The sequence below is a fragment of the Mustela erminea genome, chromosome 7, assembly GCF_009829155.1.
Source record: "Mustela erminea isolate mMusErm1 chromosome 7, mMusErm1.Pri, whole genome shotgun sequence".
Classification (NCBI taxonomy): domain Eukaryota; kingdom Metazoa; phylum Chordata; class Mammalia; order Carnivora; family Mustelidae; genus Mustela; species Mustela erminea.
The window spans coordinates 24,389,271-24,407,429 of NC_045620.1; positions in this window are offsets into that span (position 1 = coordinate 24,389,271).

Here is an 18,159-nt window from a genome sequence, read left to right on the forward strand (position 1 = left end):
GAGAGGCAGGCAGAGAGAGAGGAGGAAGCAGGCTCCCTGCTGAGCAGAGAAACCGATGCGGGACTCCATCCCAGGACCCTGAGATCATGACCTGAGCTGAAGGCAGCGGCTTAACCCATGAGATCATGACCTGAGCTGAAGGTAGCGGCTTTACCCACTGAGCCACCCAGGCGCCCGAGAGGCAGAGAATCTTAAGCAACCCTATAGAGGTTCTAATCCATCTCACAACCCTGAGATCATGACCTGAGTCCAAACCAAGAGTTCAACAATTAACCCACTGAGCCACCTTGTTGCTCTATAGTTTTCTTTTCTTTTTAAAGATTTATTTACTTATGAGAGACAGAGAGAGAGAGGGAGAGTTAGGCAGACTCTGAGCTGAGCACGGAGCCCACCAGGGGAGGCTCCATCTCTCAAACCTGAGATGGCGACCTGAGCTAAAACGAAGAATCGGAAGGTTAATCAACTGCGCCACCGAGGCACCCCTACAGTTATCTTTTAAGACAAAAGTTTTTAACTTTACGAAGTGGGAACTGATGCAAAGTACAATACTAAGTAAATTAGCAGTGGCCCCGGTACATATAGCACAGGGGGGGCCTGAATGGATGGGGGTGGGTGGGTGGGACAGGGCTGGGGTGTGTGTGTGTGTGTGTGTGTGTGTGTGTGTGTGTGTGTGTGTGTGTGTGTGACAGAGAGAGAGAGAGAGAGAATTCACCTGAGACAGAACAAAGGAAATAGAAGTTTACTGAGAATACATTAAGGGAGCAGGGGACAGGACAGCCCAGGAGAGACTGTGCTGGGGCAGTGGTGAGAAGCCACAGTTACAGGACAGAGTGAGAGAGAATGCAGACTATGGAATTTTCCCGTTTTTTGGTAATCTTAGTGCCTGGTTGTAATTGGTCAGTTAGGGCCCATGGTCAATTCAAGGTGGGTCCTTGAACGAGCCTGTTTGCATTCAGCTCAGGGGTCACCATGGGCCCTTTTGCCTTGCTCAAGTTTCCATTTCTCAAGCTCATTGCCCAAAAGCAGCCTCTATGTACAGCAAATATGAAGGTGATTCCCAGATGCCTGAAGCTGGGAAATGCCGACTTTAAAATTCATTAAAATATCTCTGGTGGTTATTTCCTAGGGTAATCTTTTTTCTTGAAGAACAGTCTCACATCCCTAATAAAAAAACAAGGAGAAACTGGGAACCCAAACTCGACAACGGCTTTGCAACCACCTTTCAAAAATGCATTCAAGTTTAATAAGTATTTACTTCTCACAAAGTCGTTACTGAAAAGGACAGAACATCAGTAGTGCAGGGCACAGGTGCAGGGGCACCCTGTGATGGCTGATGCAGGTGGATGGGAAGCTGCCTCTGATTAAGGCAGCATCTTCCAGCCTGGCAGAGCATAACATAGCTTCTCTCTCTCTCTTTTTTTTTTAATTTAATTTATTTATTTGAGAGAGATAGAAAGAGAAAGAGAAAAGAAGGAGCAGGAGGAGAGGCAGAGGGAGAAGCAGATTTCCTGCTGAGCAGGGAGCCCTATCCCAGAACCTGGGGATCATGACCTGTGCCTGAGGCAGACACTTAACTGACTGAGCCCCCCAGGTGCCCCAGAACCACCTCTTTAAAAAATATAAAAGTTAAAAAAAGCCCTGGCCTCCCCCCAAACCAATTCCATTAGAATCACCTGTTCGCTTTGAAAGCTCTCAAGTGATTTCCTACCTGCCTATCCTCTTGCTCCCTGGTGCCCAGGAAGTACAGCTTTGAATCAGACAGACCTAGATTCAAATCCTTCCTGTACAGCTGTGTGACCCTGTTTGATCCTTCTGAGCCCCTCCTGCCTAATCTGTACATAGTAACAATCATACCCACCCCTAGAGGGGCTTCAATGGTGCCAAGACGCAGGACTGGCCACGTGCCCACAGAGCATGCCAGACAATGGAAGTTCAGTATATCCTGTCCCCTCCTTTCTTCAGTGATAATCCCACCACCCAGAGTTTGACACAGAATAAAGGGGCACCCAACAACAAATCCTCAGCTCCCGCTCTGAGCTCTCCAAGAACAGAGGCCTGAGTTTATTATTCAGAGGGAGTAACAATGCCTATGAATCAAATCCTTAATCCATTCTTTCTTTCTTTTTTTAAAGACTTCATTTTTAAGTTATGGACATTGGGGAGGGTATGTGCTATGGTGAGTGCTGTGAGCTGTGTAAACCTGGCGATTCACAGACCTGTACCTCTGGGGGCTAATAATACATTATATGTTAATAAAAAATAAAAAAAAATTGGAGGGCGCCTGGGTGGCTCAGTGGGTTAAAGCCTTTGCCTTTGGCTCAGGTCATGATCCCAGGGTCCTGGGATCAAGCCCCTCATCTGGCTCTCTGCTCTGCAGGGAGCCTGCTTCCTTCTCTTTCTCTGCCTGTCTCTCTGCCTACTTGTGATCTCTGCCTGTCAAATAAATAAAATCTTTTAAAAAATAAATAAAAATTAATAAAAAATAAATAAAAAATTTTTTAAATTTTTTAAAAAGACTTTATTTTTAAGTAATCTCTACACCCAACATGGGGCTCAAACTTACAGTCCTGAGATCAAGAGTAGCACACTCTACTAAATGAGCCAGCCAGCCACCCCTCCATTGATTATTTTCTATTTTTAAATTAATATTTAATTATATCAGTTCTGAGGCAGCTGGCGGGCTCAGTCAGTAGAGCATCCGATTCTTGATCTCGGGGTTATGAGTTTGAGCCCCATGTAGGATGTAGAGATTACTAAAGAAATAAGTAAAACTGGGATGCCTGGGTGGCTCAGTAGGCTAGGTGAGTGCCTGAGCCTTCAGCTCAGAGCAGGATCCCAGGGTACTGGGATCAAGTCCCACGTCAGGCTCCCTGCTCAAAAGGGAGTCTGCTTTTCCCTCTGCCTGCTGCTCCCTCTGCTTGTGCTCTGCTTTGTATCCCTCTCTCCCTCAGACAATAAATAAAATCTTTAAAAATAATAATAATTAAATAAATAAGTAAATTTTTTAAAAAAGTAATTATATCAGTTCTAATTGAGCCATTGCTTTAATTTGAGAAATTAGGGGCACCTGTGTGGCTCAGTGGGTTAAAAGCCTCTGCCTTCAGCTCAGGCCATGATCCCAGGGTCCTGGGATCAAGCCCCACATCGGGCTGTCTGCTCCACAGGGAGCCTGCTTCCTCTTCTCTCTCTGCCTGCCTCTCTGCCTACTTGTGATCTCCATCTGTCAAATAAATAAATAAATAATTAAAAAAATAATAATAATAATAATTTGAGAAATTAACATGCAGCATCTAATATTAGATTCGTGTATACAATACAGTAATTGAACAGTTCTAAGCCTTACCCAGTGCTCCTGACGTGTGTGCTTAATCCCCTTTACCTATTTCACCCATCCCCCACCCACCTCCACTCTGGTGACCATCCGTTTGTTTTCTATAGCTAAGAGTTTGGTTTTTTTGGTTTGTCTTTTTCTCTGTTCATTTGTTTTGTTTCTTAATTTCCATATATGAGTGCAGTCATAAGCTATTTGTCTTTCTCTGCCTTTTTTTTTTTTTTTTTAAAACAAAGCATTATAAATAAAGTACAAGTCTTCTTTGCACACCTCACATAACATCCTGGTCAATGGCCCCTTTCTCAATAATGAATTTGGCAAGTGCCTTCCAGCACTTTTAAAAATACGTTTACGCATTTTATAAAAACCGACAGAAAATATGGAACACTGTTTTATGTGTTTTTAGTGGCTAAGTGGGGTGTTTTGTTTTTTTTTTTTACTATGTAGATCATTATGGAACTTTTAAAATACAACAACATGTTTACAAGATTTACTCCACATTGTTACATATAGCTGAATGTATATATACATTCCTTTTAGTTCCTCTCTAATATTCCATTGTAAGGATGGACCACATTTATGTAACTATTTTTCAACAGATCGACATTTACATTATTTATAAGTTCTTAAAGATTTATTTATTTGAGAGAGAAAGAGAGTGCATTCAAATGGGGGAGAGGCAGAGGGAGAGAGAATTCTGAGCAAAGTCCCCCCTGAGTGCAGAGACCTTAATGGGGCTCGAACCCACAACTCTAAGATCATGACCTGAGCGAAAACCAAGACTCAGACACTTAACTGACTGAGCCACCCAACTGCCCCTAAATTATTTCTAATTTTTTTTTTAAGATTTTATTTATTTATATGACAGAGATCACAAGTAGGCAGAGAGGCAGGCAGAGAGAGAGAGAGGAAGGGAAGCAGGCTCCCCGCTGAGCAGGGAGCCCAATGCAGGGCTTGATCTCAGGACCCTGGGATCATGACCTAAGCTGAAGGCAGAGGCTTTAACCCACTGAGCCACCCAGGCACCCCTATTTCTAAATTCTTAACATCACAAACAAAGCTGCCAGGAACATTCTTATACCTACCTCCACGTACTCCTGTGCATTTAAAAGAAAGAAAGAAAAAAAAAATAGCAAGCCCCAACATGGGGCCTGCATGGTATCACAACTCTGATATCAAGAGTCACATGTTACACCAACCAAGGCAGCCAGGTGCCCCTGTCCTGTGTATTTTTCACCTTCAGAATTACTCTTCATTTGCTCAATAGTGAAATGAGCGAGCACTGGACTGGGAGTGGACTTTGAGCTGGAGGCCTGGTACCCCTGAATCCTAGGCTCTTCATCCTAAGCACAGTCTCTGCCCCTCGCCTGCCATGATTCTCCCACCTTAACCACTTCACCTGCCTCCTCACTGAGCTTCTGTCTCTGGTGGGGTCTCTGGTTCTTCCCAGTGGAGCCCTAACACCAGCTATCATGCGCTTCAAGTTCTCCCCAGCTGTATAACTCAGCCCTGGGGAAGGCAGAGCCTGTAGGGGTGAGATGTGGGAGGCCCAGGGGGTAGTGAAACAGGCAGCAGCACTGAGAAGGGCCGCAGGGGACAGCTCAGAATCACAACAACCTGGGAGTGACCTGCCTGGAGAACTCCCCACTGGCCATACACATACTCCCCATGAGGTCTACCTGGGCACAACTGCTCCCGCCCACCTCACAGTCCTACATCGGGCTACTTCGGCACTTTGCACACTGAAGTTTAGCCTGTTCTCTTCCCACCTGTGTCCTCCTTGGCCTGTGAACTTCTTGGAGGCTGGGAGTGCGTCCCTCAAATGACCAAAATGGGTGTGGATCAAGTAAGAGATCCGAATCAGTGTTTGTTGAAAAACATTCTGCCCTTGGGCTCCGAGTTGGACTTGGGCAGGAGAACAGAGCAGCCCTGGAAGGTAGTCCAGGGAAGTAGAACACATGTGTCAGTCAGGGGCTCTGAAGCTAGCAAAGTATATCATAAGCCCAGGGAAAGTCAGACTCCAATCCTATAAGGTCTGGTATTTCAGTTATCTACTGCTATTTCACAGACTACTGCAAATCTCCCCCCACCCTTTTTTACCCTTTTTTTTTTCTTCCCCCCTCTTTTTTTTTTTTTTTCTGCCACAAGACAAATATTTATGAAACCAATTCACATGTGGCTGCGGGGCCCCCCTCTTTTTTTTTTTAACATAAGCTCTACGACCAACCGGGGACTTGAACCCAAGACCCTGAGGTCAAGAGTCACATGCTCTACTGAGCACGCCAGGTGCCCAGCTACTGCAAATGCTAATGGCTGAAAACAATTTATTATTTCTTACCATTCCAAGGGATGGGCAGATGCAGCTGTGCAGCTCTCCCACAGGATGTTTGCAGGGTCCCTTACGAACTCAATGTGGGGGAGGGGGGGTCCGCCCAGTCTGCAATGTTCAAGACAGTGCTTGGGATGACTGGGGGCTGGTTGGGCCTTACTGTCCGGCAAGTTAGTTGGATTTTTTTCTCAGTAGCACCACTTCGTGATGGGAAGAGCAGCATGCTTTCTCTGGGATGGATGGGAAGGTGGTGTTAACCTTCAAAATAAAGCTGCCAATTATTTTACCAGTTCAAAAAAATAAAATGTGCTTTGTTGTTGTTGTTGTTGTTTCTGGAATAGCGGAAAACTGCAACCTGGGAAAAACAAACTATGACAAATCATAGGCAAGTCCATAGAACAAAGGAGAGAAATGCTCTTCTATAGAGGAAAGGAGTGGTGGGGCGGGCTATTGTAAACACAAAGTCCATTGGAGTAACTGGGAGTCGCAAATATAATGGCTTTTCATTGGCTGAGCTGTGACTGTCTCTCATTGGCTGGACTGTTGCTAGGGGAGGAGGAAAGCCAGAGAGCGGGCAGGGAGGTAGTATCCAGGTGCGGTCCATCTCTTCGTGTTGAGTTTGCAACTGAGCACAAGTGATCGGACAGGAAGGCTCCCTGCCCCAGTCTCCTGATTCCATTTTAAGCAAGATTTCCTTTAAGAAAATGTTTTTAAAGATTTATTTATCTTGAGAGAGAGAGAAAGAGAGCACAAGTGGGAGGGGCAGAGGGAAAAGAAGAGTGAACCCCAAGCAACCGTATCCCACGATCCCAAGACCATGACCAGAACCCAAAACAAGAGTCAGACGTCCAATCGACTGCGCCACTCAGGCGTCTCACAAGATCTCCTTTTATTAATTTTCACAGCGGCTGTCTTTGGAGGCAATCTCCCATCGTTGGAAAGAAAACTGGAATATTTTCTTCCAGGTACCAGCCCTTAGAGTCCCCTTTATGTAGGTGTTAGGTGGGGGACTGATGGAGGAGGACGGGTGATTGATGATGCCTATGAGAGAGGCTGAGAATTTGTAGAGAAAAATCCAGAATAGTCACTAATTGCTAAGGCTGTCAGAGAAGGGGTGGATGAAAAGAACATAGAGGCAGGGGAATGGTAGGAAGGTCAAGGCTGAGTTTCAGGACTGAGCTCTTTGATGGTGGAGGGGTCCGAACCCCCCTTACATGGGTCACAGAGGTGAACTGGTGACAGTCACGTCAGGATGAAATCCTAAATCTTATTTCAGTGGGGAGAGGGGAGGAGAGAAGCATTGTGACCCCCCACCCCCCGACCCTGCATTGTGACCTGCCTTGGAGACCACAGGTCTCACCCCTCCCCAACCCCCAGGGATGGCTCTGGTCCTCTCACCCCTGTAATTATTTCTGAGCCAACTCTTCCATTTAGGACAAGACAATTCCTTGAGTTTCAATTGCTTCCAGTCAAAGAATAAGGGTGTCTGTCCAGTTTCTCCTAATAAATATTTGAACATCAGTTTGTTAATTTTTCTTGCTCTCTGTGACAGAGATCAATTGCTATTTTACATTACACTCAACTTCTATTAGCTTAGGATTTACTTCCTAAGTGATACCACTAGCATTGGGCTTGAATAAAACATTTTACCCTGGACAAGCTCATTAAATTCTTGAAGGTGAGTGGACAAAAGGGAGGGAGAACCAGCCCTAGTTTTACAATTTTGAGGGTATCCATTGAAATCCACTAGGGGACTATCAAGCAGGGTGGGGGTTAGGAAGTGCTAGATGATGAAGGCTAGAAACCATTGGAAGGACAATCCTGTTGGGCCTCAGGACACCAAAACTAGCCCTTTCCCAGAGCCAACCCCACCCCCAAGCTGGCTTCTGATACCCCTAAAGGGTTCAAGGCTTGGCCTCAAACAGCTCATCCTGGCCCAAATAAGGACTCTCATTTCCCAATATGTTCTGCATCTTCCTACTTTCTGACAATTAAATTATATTTTTAGGGTCTCATTTTACTTCTTAGAACTGACACTCAGCCCTGCTGAGGGTGGTAAATTTTTTTCATCTTTAAACAGGGGATTTTATGGGGCACCTGGGTGGCTCAGTAGGTTAAGTGTCTGTCTTCAGCTCAGGTCATGATCCCAGGGTCCTGGGATGGAATCCTGCATAGGGGCGTCTGTGCTCAGCAGGGACCCTGCTTCTCCCTCTGCCTGCTGCTCCCACTGCTTGTGCTCTCTCTTTCTCTTACAAATAAATGAATGAAATCTTAAAACAACAACAACAAAAAATAAACAGGGGATTTTATGAGAATTATCTTGTTCACTATCATTATCATTATAAATATCATGCTATCCCTGACCCCCCCCCCCCAAGGGCTACACCCTGCTTTACAGACTCCCCCGCCACTCAGGGCACAACTCATTAATGGTGTGGCACCCTATATTGAGAACCCCTCTAGCTCAGAAGTCAACTGCCCCACCCACTTCTCTTTGACTCCAAACCCTGCCCCTGCCCCTCGATTCCTCCCTTTTATTCTTGTAAGAACGCACACACCCACGTTCACCAAATGCTATTTTGGGATTGAAAAGCCAAAGGAATTTCCATAGGAAGTGTTAAAGAGTTGAGTGTTCAGATTGAGAAATGTAGTTTATGACCCCATTATTTTCCTGCAGACTTCAGACTCCCAGATCTCACTTTATAGGTGGAGTCTGATCTTAACCCTTCAGCTTAACACACAGCTCTGCTGAGGATGGCAAAATTAGGCCCTGGATAAAAGGAAAGAAAGCAGGAAAAGCTCTAAACAACAACACTGGATTTCTACACTAGAAGGACACAGGCTCCTCCACTTGTTCCTTCTTCCTCCCAACCACTCCAAATTTATAACCTAAGAGTGGTGTTAAACACTGGTCACCAGTTACAGACTCTCTTTGCATTTATGGTTATTTTTCCTGTGGGTGTTTATTTCCTTTCTTCTGGGGGCCTCAGCTGCGCACAGCCCAATCAACCAGAGAGGTTATGATCATGTTTTATTTCAAAAGAAAATAAAGGCACAGGGACTTGGTTACTGACCTCCCAGGTAGTTCCTGGCCCATATGCAAATTATCCCAGGTCATCCCCAGCTTCAGTTCTGCAAACCAAGGGTTAACTTTGAGGGCCATATTTATGAAGCCACAGAATGTCCTTTGTGGCACGATTCCCCAGAGCAAGAGGTACCAACTTCCTTATAACCACAAGAGTCCTGGAGAATCTGCTGCACTTGGATGGAGAAGTGGCTAAATTATTTTAGGTTCCAGAACATCTAAGATCCCACTTTACGACAACTTGGAAAGCCAAGAGGAATAAACGCAGGACCGTGCTCATGGGGACCAGAACTTGAATCTTGGAAACACAGGAACATTTCCCCCCTCTTCGGGTCTATCTTTCTCTCTCCCCTTCCCTTTGGCCAGCTTTCCCTGCTCCTATTTCCACATAACATCGATATGCCACCTAAGTTTGCTTGTGTTCCCCCAGCAGCAGACCTCAACACAAGGATCCAAGTGCAAGTCATTTACTGGAGAGGCACCCCAGCCCATGCTGGTCAGGGAGTGGAAAGCGAGACAGGAAAAACAAGGGAAGGATGCATGCTTGGCCAGTTACCACTGCACAACAGGATCTCAGTCCTACCAGCGAGCTCTGCACATGGTGTAGAACATGGGTCAGAGTTAACCCACCCAAGGGGCAGGGGAGCTGCTGTATTCCCCCCTTCAACTGTAATCAGTCTTTGGTGGAGGACTGCACCCTGGAGGACATTAACCCTCTGGGACTCTGGCAGCCAGATAGAAGCCCTCAGGTGGAAGGTGCCAGGTCCCAGGTGTTTAGGGCATTCATCAGGGTGTCTCACACATGCGAACCGCTGCAGCAATCATGGCTGCTCCCTTGCCCCGGCCAAATGCTCTGTGAACGTTCATCTCTAGTGCTTGCCTGTGGCCTGGGCTGAATTATGGCCTCCTAAACTTCATATATGGAAGTCCTAGCCCCACCCCAGTTCTTTAGAAAGTGACTGTATTTGGGGGTGCCTGGGTGGCTCAGTCAGTTAAGTGGCTGCCTTCGGCTCAGGTCATGATCCCGGGGTCCTGGGATGGAACCCCACGTTGGGTTCCCTGCTCCATGAGGAGTGTGCTTCTCCCTCTGCCTACAGCTCTGACTGCTTGTGCTCTCTCTTTTTCTCTCTCTCTGTCAAATAAATAAAATCTTAAAAAAAGAAGAAAAAGAAAGTGACTGTATTTGGAGAAAGGGTCTTAGAGGAAGGGATTAAGTTAAAATGAGGCTGTTTGGGTGAGCTCTAAACTGACCAGTGTCTTTGTAAGAGGAAATTTGGACGTACCCCAGGGATGTGCACACACAGAGAAATGATCATGTGAGGACACAGAGAGAGGATGGCCACCCACATGCCAGGGAGAGGGAGGCTGTGGGAGAAACCAACCCTCCCAGCACCTTGGTCTTTGACTTCTAGACTCCAGAACCACAAGAAGTTCCTTCCTTCCTCCCTTCCTTCCTTCATTCTTCCCTCCCATGATCCCTTCTTTTTTATAGAAGGAGAGAGAGAGAGAGAATCTTAATTAAGCAGGCTCCACACCCAGCACAGTGCCTGACTCGGGGCTCAATCTCACAACGCTGAGATCATGACTTGAGTCAAAATCAAGAGTCAGACACTTAACTGACTGAGCCACCCAGGTGTCCCCGAGACTTATCTTTCTATTGTTTAAGCCTCTCAGCCTGTGGCAGTACTTCATTAGGGTAGCCCAAGCAAACTAATCCACACTTCCCTGTTTCTGTATCTTCATCGGCAGAGTTGCGTCTGGTTGGCCCAGCTCATCTTTTCAAGCCAGGCCACCAGTCAGAAGCAATGGAGTCATCTTTGGGTGAGGTGTCCATCTCAGTCCAATCAGCCTTTGGGGGAAAAACAGGGCCATGTGACCAGCACTGTGAGTGAGGACCAATCTCTGAACAGGAAGCATCACTGGGGAAGGCACCTCAAATATGTCTGTACCTTGGCTTTCTGCAATGGTCCTAAGCGGAGGTGGTCAGTCATCTGTGTGCTTGCTTTAATCTGGGACATCTCCAACCACTGTGTCCTTGTCCCAGAAATAGATTATCCAAGGAAATAAGCCAGAACGACGCTGAGCATCTAGACTCTGCTTCAGATAACCCACACCTCAGGCCACGTGTTGTCTGGCTTCTGGGCTGGAAGACCGTGATCTCGAAAGTCCCCAGCCCTGTCCACCTGGGCTGAATCAGACGTTGAGAGGCACAGCTTGCCTTGTCTGGAAACCAGCAGGATGTGAAGCTGACAGTTAATTAGATTAATTAGGAAACCAAGCCTTAAAATGTAATGTTGTTTTCATGAGCTTTTAAAGCCTATCAAAATGTTTGCCGAGCTTCATGGCTGATAATTAACAACCTTGTAAAAATATACAAGGAAACAAGGAGATAGATGTCAGGAAGCTAATAAATGTGACAGCTGCCAGACACACAGATAGAGCCTCGCTCTGGCCTTCTTATCTGCTAAGTTTGAATCCCAACTCTGCGTGAACTTTCCATGGCCTCAGACAAGTTCCTCACCCTCTCTGGTGTCATATGCTTCTCTAATGAGAAGCCTGGATGACGGCTAAGCCCCACACCAGCTACATGTCTTGGCCTTTCCCTTTCTTGTGCCTTGGAGCATGGGTCTGCAGGCTCCACTGGTCTGAGGGCAATTCAATCATGCAGCCTAAGTGTCTACACAATAGGTAGGGTTCCAGTATCTCAGGGAGGTCGCCGGCATCCCAGTCCATGGAAAGGGACATATAAACCTTTTGTAGCCAAGGTCCATCCCACCTTCTTTGGCAACAAGTTTTCTCTCCATCTTGGATCTCAGTCCCTGTGTTTTAGGGAGAGTTGGTTCCACCCTTGGCCCTGCGGGATGGGTCTTCCTCTCAGCTGTAGCACTCAGAGCATCTCAACCCCCTGACCACAGGGATTTGTTCTGGGATGGCCAACTAACCCAATCAGAGCCAATGAGGCCCAACAGAGAGGCCCTCTGTTCGATTCCACTGGGATGGTTTAGGCCTCGAATTGTTGGCAGCCATCCCGGCGCATGTGAACTGTGAACACCAATCCAGCATGGAGAAAGGCTGAGCCATATGATGGAAAGTGACCAAATTATAGTCCCATTGTTTGGGCCCCCAAGTTTAACTGTGGCTTAAATTTACTGTTGGACTTTTGGATTACATGAGCCGAAAAGTTCCCTTTATTTGTTTTAAGCCATTTTTGAGGTATGTTTTCTATCAGTTGCAACCAGGAGTTCTAACAGTTATTTGGTGTGTTTGTGAATACAGGTGTCCATGTGTGTGTGTGACAGAGAGAGAGAGAGAGAGAGAGAGAGAAACACAGTCAGAAAAACAGATGGAAAAAAAATTTTTTTAGTAGAAATACATGCAAGAATTTGCCCATGTTGTTTCCTGTGTGTAAAATATCATTTGTCCTCTTTTTCTCTTTGAGAATTCCTATTTGTCTTCTCAAAGCCCATCTCAGTGGTGTCTCCTCTTTCTCAGCTCCGGAGGCAGGCAGTCACTCCTTCCTCCGTGCCCTTGTGGAGGGTTGCCAGGTGAAGTTTCTCCAAATACCTGTATTACCTGTATTTCTCCAGATACCTGTATTACCCAACTGGACTGGGATGGATCCCTAAGGTTGCCACTAGTACCTGACTCAAATTGTCAGAAGGGACAGAAGGAAAGACCTTCAACAGCTGTTGACAAGATTCATTATATTACCCAATGCCCCTTTGTAAGAAAATGCATGATAAATTCCCAGAAAAAAGTTGTCTTGAATAATTGGTAGTTTCACTTCTGGAATCCATTGGGTTTCTCTCTCTCTTTCTTTCTTTTTTTCTTTCCTTCTTTCTTTTCTTTCTTTCTTTCTTTCTTTTTTTAATTTTACCACCGGGGACCCAAAATAAGTCCAATGTTCTTGTTGAGGTCACCAGTGACCTCCACGTTGCTAATCCAATAGTCAGTCCTCATTTTTCACCTTACTTATCCCATCAACAGCATTAAACATAGATGACCCCTCTCTCTTTCTCTGTTTATTTGGCTTTCGGGACCATTTAAGCTCTTGGTTTCCCCTCTTATCTCACTGGCAACCTCTTAGGTTTTTTGTTGATTCTTCCTCCTTTCCTCAGCCTCCAAACATAGGGAGGTCATAGGGTCTGGTACTTTGTCATGTTCTCGTCTTTGTGACACGACCTTCATTGGCAATCTCATCTAGACTCAGGACTTTAAAGACCATCTCCCTGATTATGATTTCCAAATTTCTATCCGTAGCCTGGGCCTTTCTCCTGAATTTTGAATCTGTATGTCCAATTGCCAATTTTACAAATCTTCTTGGACATCTCTATTAGTCAACATGGGCTGCCATAACTAGATACCACAGACTGGTGGCTTAAACAGCAGACATTTATTTTCTTACTTTCCCAAAGGCTGAAGTCCAAGATCAAGGTGCCAGTGGGGTTGGTTTCTGATGTGACCTCTCTTCCTGGCTTGTAGATAGTCACCTTCTCACTGGGTCCTCACATGGTGTTTCCTCTATGTGCATGAGGATGGAGATCTCTGGGTGTCTCTTCCTCTTGTTACAAGGACACCAGTCTATTGGGTTAAAGGCCCATCCTTTTGACCTCACTTAATTTTAATTACTTCCTTGAAGTCCCTATCTCCAATACAGTCAACAATGAGGCTTAGGGCCTCAACATATGGATTTTAGGCGTGGCTGCCTGGTTTAATCAGTAGAGCATACAATTCTTGATCTCAGGGTCATGAGTTCAAGCCCCATGTTGGGTGTAGTAGAGCTTCTTAAAAGCAAAAACAAAATCATGTGGATTTTAAGGCGACATAATTTAAGGAGACATTACATCCAACAGGCATCTCAAATTAAACACATCCAAGACTAAATTCCTCCCCAAACCTATTCCACTCATGGTCTTCCCCATCTCAGAAAATGAGTCCCCCCACTTTCGGTTACTCAGGCCAAAACTCTTGAGGACATCCTTGACTCCTTTCTCTTCTGTTTCATATCCTTCCTCCAACCCATCAGCAAATCCTATGGCCTCTATCTTTAAAATATAAAATACATCCTGTACCCCACCACTTGTCACCTCCTCACTGCTTCCACTTTATTCCAAACCACCATCATTTCTTGCCTGGATCATGGTAATATTCTGAATGCTTTTCCTGCTTCTGTCCCTATCATCCTCCAGTCTATTTTACTCCCAGTCTCCAAAAATACTCCTTTCAAGCCATAAGACAGGTCGTGCCTTCCTCTGTTCCTGCAGCGGCATCATCATGCTCAGTGTAAAAGCCAAAGTACGTTTGTGGCCTACAAGGCCCCACATGGTCTGTCCTCTTGTTAGCTCTTTGGCTTTCTCTCCCATTGAGTGACTTGCCTTCATGCAAAGATGATGACTAGTGGTCATGGGAGTGGGTGAGCTCTCTCGGGGCAGGGGAATTAAATGAGAAGAGAAGATAAGGGAAGGGAAAGGAAGGGGAAGGGAGAGTGGGGAAGGGGGAGGAGAGGGCACAGGGAAGAGGATGGGGAAAAAAAAGGTGAGAGAAGGGACCGCTAGAGGACTAGGACAGGAGCCAGCAGAGATGGGTCCACCAAAGCCCAGGAGAGAGATGTTCCAGAAGGAACAATCTCTTACTGAGGGCCCACAAGGCTGAACATCTCATCTTTAATTTCCCTTTTGTGCTGTTAAAAATTTTAAACCTATTTAAATGATGACCAGTTTGTCAGTGAAGCAGTTGGCAGCCAAGCCTGCTAAGAAGAAAAAATATTAGCATCTTTCAACTGGTCATTTTTTTTCCCCTTTTCAGCATAAGCAGGCCAGAACCAGTATCCATTATTAATAGATGCATGTTTTATTAAAGGTATAAAGACCAAAGATTTGTAACTTTAATAATCCAGATTCTTATTTTAAATTCTCCAACATTATTATTTATTGATCAGCTGAGGGTGTTTCTTTTGCAATTGCCAATCTGCCAATTCCTGGAGGAGAGACAGAAGCAGTAGAATTAGGGGACCTAGCATTGATACCAACTCACTCAAGGGTGGGCAAAAAAACTCCCACAAAATGAGCAACCCCTCTGTGCCAGGCCCTGGACCAGACATGGTGCATAGGGAGCAGGATGCCAAAGACAGGACCGTCCCCTAATTAGGCAGAAGAAAAATAAACAATATATGGATAATGCAATAATTCGGGTGTGTATGGGAAGTAGAGCTGAGTGGTTCAAAGCTTTTCTCTGGAATTAGGAAGGTTTAAGTCTCAGGGCCACGACTTAACAGCTGTGTGATCTTGGGCATGATACCTTTCTAATATGAGCCTCAGTGTCCTCATCTGTATAATGGGATGATACAGGGTTATCATGAAGAGTAACAGCAATAATGATGCACATAGCTTGCTTGGCCTGGTACTCAGCACACAGTGAGCCCTTCTCCGTTAAATGCCAGCTGAGGTTGTGGTGGTAGTGCATTGATTGGGCATTGATTCTTTCTGGAGGGGAGGGGTTAGGAGAAGCTTTCACAGAGGAGGACAGCTGGTTCTTGAAGGATAACTAGAATTTCAAAAGGTTGCCAAGTGGAGGGGAAGGTTACTCCAGGCAGAGAAAACCACCAGGGAAGTGTGAGCTGTGTTTGGGGGAAGCTAAGAGCTTGGTGGGGCTGGGGAGTACGGTAGCTGGAGGGGACTGAGGGCAAGTGGCTGCAAAGAAGGGTCTGAGATGGTTCAGAGGACCTTACAGGGTCTGGGTTTGCCTTAAAGGTCATGGGGAGACTTGCAGGTGTGTTTTTGTTTTTGTTTTTTAATTAAGGCAAAAAATAAATACATGTAACAAAATGTACCATCTTAGGGGCTCCTGGCTGGGTCAGTCAGTACAGGATGCAAGTCTGGATCTTGGGGTCAGAAGTTTAAGCCCCCTGTTGGGTATAGAGATGACTTAAAATCTTTTTTAAAAGGTTACCATCTTTTTTTTTTTTTTAAGATTTTATTTATTTGACAGATCACAAGTAGGCAGAGAGGCAGGCAGAGAGAGAGAGAGGAGGAAGCAGGCTCCCTGCTGAGCAGAGAGCCCGATGCGGGGCTCGATCCCAGGACCCTGGGATCATGACCTGAGCCAAAGGCAGAGGTTTTAACCCACTGAGCCACCCAGGCGCCCCTAAAAAGGTTACCATCTTAACCATCTTTTTTAAAGATTTTATTTTTTAAGTAGTCTCTGTACTCAACATGGGGCTCAAACTTATGACCTTGAGATCAAGAATTGCATGTTCTACCCACTGAGTCAGCCAGGCGCACCCACCTTAACCATTTTTAACTGTACAATTCAGTGGTATTAAATATTTTCATATTGTTGTGCAAAAGATCTCTAAAACTTTCATTTTACAAAAGAGAAACTCTGTCTCTATCAGACAACAACTCTCCACTTTGCCCTTCCCTGAACCCTGGGCAACCAGCATTCTACTCTGTTTCTGTGAGCAAGGCTCCTTTAAATACCTCATGAAGAGAAAGCATATAGTCTTGTCCTTTTGTCACTGGCTTATTTCACTTAGCAGAATGTCCTCTAGCTTAGGGGCGCCTGGGTGGCTCCATCCAGTAAAACGCCTGACTCTTGATTTCAGCTCAGGTCATGATTTCAGGGTTGTGAGATCGAGCCCTGGGTGGAACCCCATGTCAGGTTCTCGGGCTTGGTGCTCAGCACAGAGTCTTCTTCTGCCTCTCTCTGCTCCCCTCTCCTACCTTCCCCTTCCCTAAATCCTGGTCTCTCTAAAATGAATGAATGAATGAATGAATAGAATTTCTTTAAAAAGAGAATGTCATTAGCTTCATCCATGCTGTATCATGTGGCAGGCGTCCCTCCTTTTTGAGACTGAATAATGTTGGGGCGCCTGGGTGGCTCAGTGGGTTAAAGCCTCTGCCTTCGGCTCAGGTCATGATCTCAGGGTTCTGGGATTGAGCCCCGCGTGGGGCTCTCTGCTCAGCGGGAAGCCTGCTTCCTCCTCTCTCTCTGCCTGCTTCTCTGCCTGCTTGTGATCTCTGTCTGTCAAATAAATAAATAAAATCTTAAAAAAAAAAAAAAAGATTGAATAATGTTCCATGCTTTGTGTATACCACATTTTCTTTATCCATTCATACCTTGAAGAATTTTAAGCAAGAATGTAACCCAGTTCGATCGTGATTTAGAACAATTGCTGGGGGAGGGGAGGGGGAGTGTCCTTCTAGAAAAGTGGAGGTGGGGCGCCTGGGTGGCTCAATCAGTTAAGCATCTGCCTTTGGCTCAGGTCATGGTCTCAGGATCCCTCATCGGGCTCCCTGCTCAGCGGGAAGCCTGCTTTTCCCTCCCTCTCTGCTGCTCCCCCTGCTTATGCTCTCTCTCTCTCTCAAAGTCAATTAAATAAAATCTTTAAAAAAAAAAAGAATGAAGTGGAGGGGACTAAGTGGCAGCAAGGAGCCCAGGAAGGAGCTAGTGCAGTTGTCCAGGCAAGACGATGGTGACTTGGCCTCAGACGTGGCAGGGGGCTTGGATTCCAGAGACAATCTCGAAGTGGAATTGGCAGGATTTGATAATGGTAAAAGATATGTGTCCTAAGTTTAGAAATCCAGAGGTGCCTCAGGTCTTTCCAGCCCCATTCACCCCTTGTAAGAGGAGGAAAAGAGGAGGCCTGGCTGGCCTCCTTTATCCTGGCTGGCTACATGGGCAGATGAGGGAATGTAGCCCCAAGGGGAGAGAACATTGGCCTTCTGGTCCCTGTACTGCCTGTGGCTCACTGTGAGATCTTTGATAAGGCGGGACCCCTCTCTGGTCCTCAGTTTCCCCACATGTAAAGGGAAGCAGTTAGTAAGGCAGTAATGCTCCTGTAAATGATGACGGTGGTGGTGGTGGTAGCCAACAATGCTGTCCGAGGGCTTACTTTCTGCCAGGCATCCTTCTAAGTGCTTTATAAGCATTAGTGCATTAAGGCAGTTAATTCTATCAATACTACTATTATCCCCATTGCACAGATGAGGAAATTATGACGCCACTTGCCTGAGGTCCCAGTGATAACTCGTGAGCTGAAATTCAAATTCAAGCAGTCTGGTTCTGGATCATTCCAGGGAATCCCTAGGAGAGCTTTAAGGGATCAGAGGGAAGTGCCGGGCTGGCTCCGTCGGCAGAGCACGAGACTCTCGATCTTGGGGTTGTAAATTCAAGCCCTACATTGGATGTAGAGTTTGTTTTAAAATAAAATCTTTTCTTAAAGAATTTCATTTATTTATTTGTCAGAGAGAGAGTGAGAGAGAGAGAGAGAGAACAAGCAGAGGGAGCAGGAAAAGGACAAGCAGGCTCCCCTCTAAGCAGGGAGCCCAAATCCTGGGACCATGACCTGAGCCAAAGGCAGGTGCTTAACCGACGAAACCACCCAGGTGCCCCCAAAATAAAATCTTTAAAAAA